The sequence below is a fragment of the Pistacia vera genome, unplaced genomic scaffold (assembly GCF_008641045.1).
Source record: "Pistacia vera cultivar Batoury unplaced genomic scaffold, PisVer_v2 Contig12, whole genome shotgun sequence".
Taxonomy (NCBI): Eukaryota; Viridiplantae; Streptophyta; class Magnoliopsida; order Sapindales; family Anacardiaceae; genus Pistacia; species Pistacia vera.
Window position 1 is genome coordinate 130,001 of NW_022195248.1, and position 10,000 is coordinate 140,000.

Sequence of the window (10,000 nt, forward strand, 5' to 3'; positions counted from 1 at the left end):
AGCGAAGTGCAAAGATCCAGGTATGTTTACTATCCCTTGTACGAAAGGCATTCACATAAGGAAGCAAAGTTGTACTCGCAAAACTCCAGAAGGCGAGTGGGCAACCACGCACAGGGGCATAGCTCACCAGCAAGGCACTAACAGGTGGTTACTATTGGCCTACAATATGTTTGCTCGGCTAAATACTTTAAGAATACGATAGCTACCAACATTTTTCCAAGGTATCACATCTCCTTCCAAAACGACTCAACTCTATCTTCACCCTTGGCCATTCATGAAGTGAGGGATGGACATTGTAGGCAACCTCCTGATAGCATGGGGCCAAAGAATGTACATGCTCGTAGTTACTGATTACTTCACCAAGTGGATAGAAGCAAAACCTTTGCCCAAGTCAAGGACCGCGAGGTAAAGAACTTCGTATGGAAGAATATCATATGTCGGTTCGGCTTACCAAAGGACACAGTCATTGACAGCGGCTCCCAATTTATTAGCTTTGGCTTCCAAGACTTCTGTAGAATATAGGTGATTACACTAAGCTTCTCCACACCATGCTACCCCTAAGCAAACGGGCAAGTCAAATCATCCAATAAAAACATCCTCACCAACGATGATGAAAATACTCCAAAAAGCCAAAGGAGCATGGGCAGATGAATCCTTGGGTGCTATGGTCCTACCGCACCATGGCTTGGTCCTCCACAGGGGAAACTCCTTTCTCTCTAGTTAAGATTCAAAAGCAATGATTTCAGCAAAAGTGTCGATCCCTCGGCTCAACTCCAATGGATAGATGAAGACACCAACAGGCAACAGCTCTACCATAACCTTGACACCGCCGATGAGCTAAGAGACAAGCCCTCACCTGCAACACCGCTATTAGCAAAAGATGGCTTGACATTACAACAAGAACGTCTAAACCAAGGTTAAGTTGGTGATTGGGTCTTCCACCAAGTGTTTCAAAACATGAAGGAGATAGGAGTCGGTAAGCTCGGTCCCACTTGGGAAGGACACATGATCACCAAGGTTGTTAGGAAATAAGCCTATCAATTGCAAACACTAGAGGGAAAGAACATCACCAACAGTTAGAAACACCACTATATCAAAAGCCTATCACTTCTGATGGCACTGGCTCTACTCTACCGCCTATAGAACTTATAATTTTATAATGGGGGACAGGGTGGACTTGTCCACTCCCCCAAGTGTTTCGTATAAAGTCCACTCCGGATTATTTTATTATTCAATAAATCAGGCATTATCCAGAAGTTTAAGTGTTTCAAGTATTTGTTTATGAAATATGCCTCAAAGGTGTAAGGGTCATCCTTCGCAAGGTGGAAATGGGATACCTTGAATGATTTCGGAATGTGTCTCCACAGATGGCTTTGCCTATATTCAACTCCACCAATACGCGACAATTTTGTCCTCGTCTAGAATTGCAAGTATGGCACGACCTTTCTCCTAGCAAGTAGGCCCGGCAATGATCGGTTGTAAGACAAGTCTACAAAATAAGGAGCAATGAGATTTAGTACACCAGCTAAAATTAAAAATTCTAAGATCACTCACCGTCCTGCAAGAGAAGGGGATCTCCTAGGCTCGTTCTCCCAAAAAACCAGCTTCCTCTCACACAGAAGTATGAGTCTTTCCATTCTTATCAGTCTTAGCCTCATTACTAAATGTTTGCGGCTCTGTGCAGCATAAAAAGGTACCGACCCCTTCCTTGTCCTGCTCTAATGTAATAAGTAAAGAGCAAATCCACCACTCCAAACCCTATCCTCAACCTCGTGCCTAAATACTCCAAGGTCAGCCATAATCTCCATCCATTCAACACAGCAACTGGGGGCAATCATAATGGTTCAGCACCTCCGTGGCACACATTAGTGCATGTCAGCCAACAAGGGGTTAACCCATATTTGTCCAAATAAGAAAAGTATTCCTTCTTTTGGTTTGGACCACAAAACCATCGGGAAAAAACAACTTTATTCCCTAAGACCATTAAGGATAATATAACAGATGTAAAAGGTCCCTAAAAAGTTAGAGACAAAGATAAACAAATATCTTTTCTACTTTATCAGACATGCAATTGTGTGAATTGCAAATGTTAAGCGAGTGGTAAACACAAACTATTGTACACACATTTAAAACGAAATAAGCCAAGCACAAGTCTGCACCCAATGTGCATACAACTGTTGTACACACACAAAACAAAAGAAATAAGCCAAATCATAAGATTGATAATCGTGTGCACACATAACTCATAAGTTTGACAAATATGAATATTCCACATCTATGGTATAAATATTTGTCTTAATCCAGAATATATATATATATATATATATACACGTTAATATTCAGATCATTCTAAAGATCATATGAATAATAATCACTAATGCGAAGATCGGGTCTCGATAACAACATGACGAAAGTCATGCTTTGATTTTCTAGTATGGATTAGATCTAGATGTGATTTATTAATGGGGATAATAAAGACCAAAATAAAATGTGCGTTAAATAATAGTAATAAATAAATAAGACATGCTAAAGCGGTCTTGGTCTTGACAATTTCATAACTCGTAAATTAATAATGCGAAGGCCAGTTGAATATAGACACTTAAATTGCAAAGAAAGGGGTACCTCATGTGCCTGTCTACAGTTTTTAATTTAAACTCTATTAATCTTAGTTGTCGATGCAGTGTTCTTGCTCTTCCAATGAATAATCCAAAAGATAAGACTCAAATTAAGACTCTTATTATTTATATAATGGATAATCATAAGATAAGACTAAGACTGTATTATAAATATTATAATTGTTTTTAGTCATGTTTGCATGCATAATGACTCATTGAACAACCGATTACCTAATTGAATGTTAGGTCTGGAAGGGAAGTTAAATAAAGAGGAGATCTAAATTAATTATTTAAATGCTATCTATAAAGCTTTTAATATAAATTTTAAACATTCATTATATAATTAATTCACCGAATTAACAAATCAAAGTGATGTTTGCAGTTTTCGGAACAGGTAGGTGGGGTGTTGAAAATCGCCAATACTTAAACTAATAAACAAGACTGGGAGATCGTGAATTGACAAGTCCTTTCTGGCTGCTGAACTAACTATGTTCTTTCTTTGGCAAAAGATCCCGTTAATAATATGTTTTCCCCATGCGTGGCACTGGGAACATAGAGATACAATTTATATTAATTAATTGTGGATATAAACAAAACCACATCATATCAAAAATGACCATGTATATACATGCATTTACAATAAGAAATATAAATGTTCTCTAACGAATGAAGCAATTCTTTCAACTTCTTCTTGAACCATTATTTGATACCATTAAATGAAATATTATTCTTTACCTCTACTAGAATTAGCCTTTTCATTTCATAGAAATTTATTCTTTCTAATTTACAGTAAAATGTTCAAACCTTATATAAATTTAGGTAAAATTGTTTCCTTATTAAATACTCAAATAAAACAATTTTGAATTTTATCCTTTTCTTTCCAATTACCAAATTTTATAGATATCTAATAAAATTGATTGTAAATATTCGCTTTTTAATTCTAAAAAGTTGATCAGCCGGGCAGTAAGAAAGATAACATCCTAGAAAAGTATCTTCAATTGTTTATATATAACCTTCATCTAGTTAATATTGTGAAGTTAATCGTGATATTAGTTAGCAGAAATGCTCACAAAAATAATGTTATTATACTGTAAATTAAATAGCAGATAGATGAAATTATTGAAACATATTTCTCTCATTTCTTAACGAAAATAAGAACGCATCGTCGAAATTAAAATGGATTACATTACATGCATGCAAGCACAGCAGCTGCAGGCAGCTTCAATTTGCATAATCCAAATCAACACGATATCTTAAGTGAAAGCAAGGTAGTTAAGTAGGCTAATTAATCTTAATCAGAGGCGAAATCAATCTTGGATACACCATGCTAACACCCGTCCATATCTTGGCACCAAAGTCACCACCACAGTTTCATCATCATCGGCGTCCAAATTTCCAACAAATCTGTAAGTCCCAATCTCAAACGAGTTTATCTTCTCGTGGTGCTTATGCTTGTGCGGTAAAAATCACAAAGGTCCCTGCAAACTCAGTCGTGTCCGGCCAGTGGCACCTCATCTTCATCATTAATAAACACATCAAATTTCACTGCCATATTCTTCTCAAACTCAATGTTGTCTATCACCAATACTTCTCTTCATCTTCCTTCTGCTTCTTGCTCCTTGATTTCTTTGGCCTTTGAACCACCATGCTTATAGTTTTATCCAAAAATATAGGGAATTGGGTTGGGTGACAAAGTTTGTCTTCAACGCAGCTGCATGTGCTACACCAATGCCTTTTCCAATTTCTTGATTTTTTTTAGGTTGTGGCTTAGTTTTTAGCCATGGATTGTCAACCTTTTGATAAACATATCCAATTTTTTAGTATCAAGACAATCACGAACCTTGACTTTAACTGTTTGGGGTTCTCATCATAGAAAATGAAACTGCGTCAAGCCAATCTGAGTCTGTAAAATCTCTGCGCTTCCCTCCTAATATCTTCCAAACAGTCCACAATCGGTCAAAGTTTTTGAGTGATGAGGTAAAAGATAGGGTCTTTCCTGCTGAGTAGAAACCCCATGTTCTCGTATTTGGCTGTGAGCGATCACAGTCCAAAATGAACCAATCCATGTGCATTGTTCTCCAACGAACCAGCTCCTGGATCAGAATTGTCACCGGCGCGTGTAGCACTTCCCATGAAAGCTGAGGAGTCTTGGCATTAGACACCATTTGTCTGTACATCACCTTATAATTACTAGAAATTTGATCTGCATTTGACAAGTTTTCATCGGTACCATTAAAATCAAGATCGACCAGATTGGGTGGCTGGTGCTTGCATCGCGTAGTGTATCGTAAAGTGGTGAACTAGTGTTTGCAAACATGGCAGGAATTGGCATGCCCTTAGCGGAATCCCAGTTCCAGAATGGCAAAGCAAAAGTTGGACATCGATCAATTTTCCCAAAATCCTCTCCAAGAAATAAAGATATATCTATGAAACGGGAAGAACAACCACAGAGTTGTGAACTTGAAGTTCAAGATCTGGAAAGCCCACTTGGGGTAAGCCCCATCGCACATAAGCGCAATGAACACTGGCTTGTTGCGTGAAGCTACGTGGGTCAGTGTCAGGAAGAGCTTTCATGAGCTTAATGCCTTTTCGTATTTGGCTATGTATGCATCCAGCTAAATGTGCGGGGCCTAACTCAAAGTATGTATTGGGGAACTTATAGTCTAGGATAGTTGCAGCGGTTGGTGGGCAACAATTTGTGGGTTTTGCACCTTCAGGTAAGTCAGCTTTCCCACATTTGGATAAATCTGGGGCTTCAATTGGAGCAGCCAGGGCAAAAGGGATCAGAAGCGAGATTGGCACACCATAGAGACCTCCAAGACTAACGAGGGATCCCTTCTATCAATTTGGTCTTGGAGGAAGTGTCTCCATCACCATTTGTGGCTTCGCATGATTGGATGATTTTCTAATGGAATAGGGTCTACGCTTGCGAACAATAAGAGTTGAGATGTCTTGAGAACAGGAGAGAGAGAGGAAGTGAGTGTGATTGGAACGGTGGATGTAGAGAGAAAGGGACGCCATGACCATGAAACTTGGCTGTTGTGATTAACGTGCTAGGGTATTCACTGTTTTATAATGAATTAGCGAAAAAATTTCTTTTTTATAAAATTACATAACTACACATTTATCTCTTTTTCTTTTTTTTTTTTATATCCCTTCTAATTAATAAAACACATAAGTTAATGTAAGTTTAGTTAGTGTCATTATAAGATATTAATTATTTAGGTAGATTAAATTTAAACTACTAAAAATGCTTTGACAAAATAATTTAAAATCTTCAATAATGAGTTCTCTGATATTCTAAGATAAACTTATAAATTTTAAAAAGTTTCTGTCATTAGACATATTGTAATAATATATACCTTAAAACTTGTAATATATAAAACAAAATGTAACGAATAATTATAAAACTTACGATATGAAAAATAAAAAATTCATAGTTGAAACAAAAATTTGTTATGCCCCTAACTAACTCATTAAATTCTTTTTCATAAATATATACATTAAAAACAATAATACATACTTAAGCACATTAAATTGTAAGTTTATCTTCATATGATGTGACAATTGGCTTGCAAAACCAAAAATATATATATAAAAGTAAAATAGATTGATAATAATTATGACATTTTTTCTTATAAAAGAATATGGTAACTTGAAGATTAATTCGTATTGATTAGACGGGATCATTATTGTAGATAGGATAATACGAGTTGACATCTGTTTGTGAGAAAAATAATGAAAAAGTGTTTATCAGCAATTAACTCATATTATAAATGATTTAGGAATGCATTTTGTAAACAAAAATAAACAAGAAGTTATAGACAAATCCGCATCAAGTGGACAATATCTTATATAAATAAATAACCATGTGATGGCCAACTTGTTGAATGTTGATCCATAATGTCTTGTACACAATTGCTCAGATTACTCGCCAGCTTCGAGAATTAAGACCTCATTATTTTATAAGTTTCTATGAGTTAACAAACCTTCAGTCTTTCATCTAATATATTATATTAATACAATGTGGAATTATAATTACTAAATTATAAATAACTAAGCAAGTGCAATTAAAGATTGCAATCCAGAATACATTAACTTTGTTTCCATTAGATGATAACCATAATAACATTCATGACCAGTACGCTGTAACGTTTTTTTTTTTTTTTGGCGGTACAAAATTTGATTTTAAGACACACATGGATTTTTCAATCTTATTGAGCCTCATGAAAAATTATCTGAATTTTTTCTCAGTTTCCCTTAATTCTCTCAGAATCAACAGTCTCATCAGATTGCTATTGTTTTCTCTGCGAAGCAATTGTGAATAAGCAAACTGTAAAATTAAATAAAAATTAAACTGAGTAAACAACCTTTTCCCACCAAGGTTTGCCTAATGACACTTTCTTACCTAAGTTTATATTCCTCAATACCCAAAATACATTTCTCTTTCTCACGCCTTCGGTGAGTTACAAGGAGTTAAGGTAAGAGGGTTTTTATAGAGTGATGGATCGAAATGATAGTGACCGATTGAATATTTTGCTGTTTAAATCATTCAAAATCAGTAAGAATAGGAAACCCTAGCTTTGTAGTGAACGACAGTCAACAAGAAATTAGGTGACTAGATGAGAGATTTTGTAGAGAGGAAGTCAGAGATTCAATAGTAATGACGGAGAGAATTTTTGTTATCGGAATTACCGGAAGACTTGATAGTAGTAGAATATTAACTTTGATGGAAAGTGGTAATTTAAAACTTTTTGGGTGGAAAAGTGTCGTTAAGGCAAACCTTAGGTGAGAAAAAGGTCTTACTCTTATCAATCCGTTTATGGATAAGTGGGAACAATGATTTGTCTCACAGTGACATTAATATCAAGTTCAATATAAATTTATCCATCCTATAATTTATTTAAGAAATTACATGTGATACGTACTATTTTTAAACATTTAATAGATGAATGGCTTCTGGTTCTGGGAATTAATTATGGTGCCAATTTTATGGACTTCACTAATCTTCTATGTCGTCCACCAATATAATACGATTTCGTTATGGTAATTAATTAATTAAATGGGATGATACAGATAACGATTGAGATAATGCTAAAACAATTTCACATGGATCGATGATACAATATGATATAATTCATTGGAAAACAATTTCACATCAATCGATTAGTATAACGAAAGATTCGAGAAGCAAGTTGGTGATATAAAAAATATACATGCATGCATGATCATTATAAAATAGAATCTCGAGTATATTTTATACACAAGTTAGTTTCTAATTAAGGTGTTTTTAACATTTTGCATAAAAAGCATTTCAATGGGGAAAAGTTAAAAGAAAATTGTGAATATAATAAGACAATCCAAAGTTCTCTAACTTCTTTATTTAATTAAATTCTAATCAATTTATAAATTTAGGTAAATGATCTTTTGTTTCAGTAACCTCCTTTATAAATCGTTTTTTTCTGTTCTTCTTTTTTTAAATAATTCATTAAGCTTCAAGTTTACTTTCGAAGTACCAATATTTCAACTCAATCAGATTTGCACAAGGCGTGGATAACGAAGTTTAATGCAGCAGCAACTCCATCCGTAGCTCACGGTTGGTGCAATTTGTGGATCATCAAGCCTGATCATTAATATATAAAATTAAAGCTTCATTCAAACTTTGTTTGATTGGCTTTTACTTTTTCCTACAGATACCATATTTCAACTCAATCACATTGAAGTCTACTTTTACTACGCATTTCCAAAGTTTCACAAAATTTAGTACTAAATTATGTGTAACCTTATCGCTGTTGAGATGAATAAAGTAGTAATTTAGTGAGATATGTGTAGACAGTAAAATCTACAATCGATTCAAAAGGGATGGATCCTATGATAGTAGAGCCACTAACAACTGATGAACCTGCACAAAGAGAAAAGAAAAAGTGAGAGGCCAGTAAACATCGATGTGGTGTTTGTTGTAGACACTCCAACGCTCAAGTTAGCAAGGCTGAGGGTATTTAGTGAGGGCTAAGGTAAGAAAAATTACCAAAATAATGCGTGGTCTCGAGGCAAGAACTTTGAGAGCTAGGTGCTATGGATTATTTCTGAATCAATGTTAAGAGGGTTTGCCTCTATTTTATAGTGAACCCAAGGGGTTGGAGTCCTAGGAGGACTCTAAGTTACTTATTAGAGGAGTTCCAATATGAAGAAATAATGATCTCTTGCCTTTATCATATTGAGTAAGATTTGGGATCTTGACAGAAGTGGAAACATAATAGGACGTTTGATTCCTATTATGGACTGATGGGTTAGAACCCAATTTAGCTTTACTTGTAGGGAGCCCAGTTCGTAGAGTGGGCATTTTATAAGGTGGATTCAAGGCGTGCCCATGGGATTGGGTCAAGGCAATGGGCTATGGTATATTTACCTTGTTGGACCTCGTCAGACTTAACATGATTTTTGGCCCATACAGTTTGTCTCCTACTTTTAAGTTAAGGGGTACTTAGCTTTGGAGAGTAGTTTTGTCACGCCGCGGCCCCACACAGGAGTTTTGTCTCACTCTCCAAGTTAAGGCGCCTTTTATGTAACGGCCCCACACAGGTGGCGGCCATGATCACACCGCATGGCAGGATATCTCCCCCCCTTAAAGAGAATCTTTCGCCTCCCTCACCACTCGAACCCAAGACCAAGGGTATAGTCATTGGGAAGCATGGTGAGTACCATCAAGCCAACTATAGCCCTTGGTATTGGGTTCGAGTGGGGAGGGGGCGAAAGAAATCTCCTTAAGGGGGGGAAGATATCCTGCCATGCTGTGTGATCATGCCGGCCACCTGTGTGGGGCCGTTACAAGTTTCGATGGATTGTGAAAAAAACAAATTATGGCCTAGGAGAAGGTCTCTTTTTCATGAACAGCTGAGTTGAATAACGGCAAGGGGATCTTTGCTTAACAAAGATTGGTGAGATGAACGGCATTTGGGAGTTTTTGCGAGGTGAATCTAAGTTAGGCCAAACCAACTTCGTTTGTGGATTGCAAAATTATGTCCAATAGGCCCAGCGAATGGAAATCGACGCATCGTCATATAGAGTTTGTGGCATTCATTCGATTAGTCATCACAAGTGAAAGTGTGACTCTGCCTTCGATAGAGCTGAGCATGGAACTACAGAGTTCATCTTGGGAACGGAGGTAGCCAGCGAACAGGGGGGAGTACTCTTGTGGTACCGTTAGGCCTGTCGTGTGAGTGGGACTGATAATCTGAGGATTATATTGTTTTTTAGACTTTTAACTGGATTTTGGATACTCTTAGTTCGTTTAAGCCTGAATTGCTACTTAATTTCACAATTTTCTATTTCAGGCCAAAACGTGTATTTTGAGCGAATAATGAGCGGTTGGAGTTTCTGGACCC

General features: G+C 36.4%; 1 pseudogene; it reads right to left on the minus strand.

Moving 5' to 3' along the window:
- Window positions 1–3,922: 3,922 nt before the first annotated feature.
- The window catches only part of LOC116112267, a 14,121-nt pseudogene continuing 8,043 nt past the window's right edge, over window positions 3,923–10,000 (minus strand).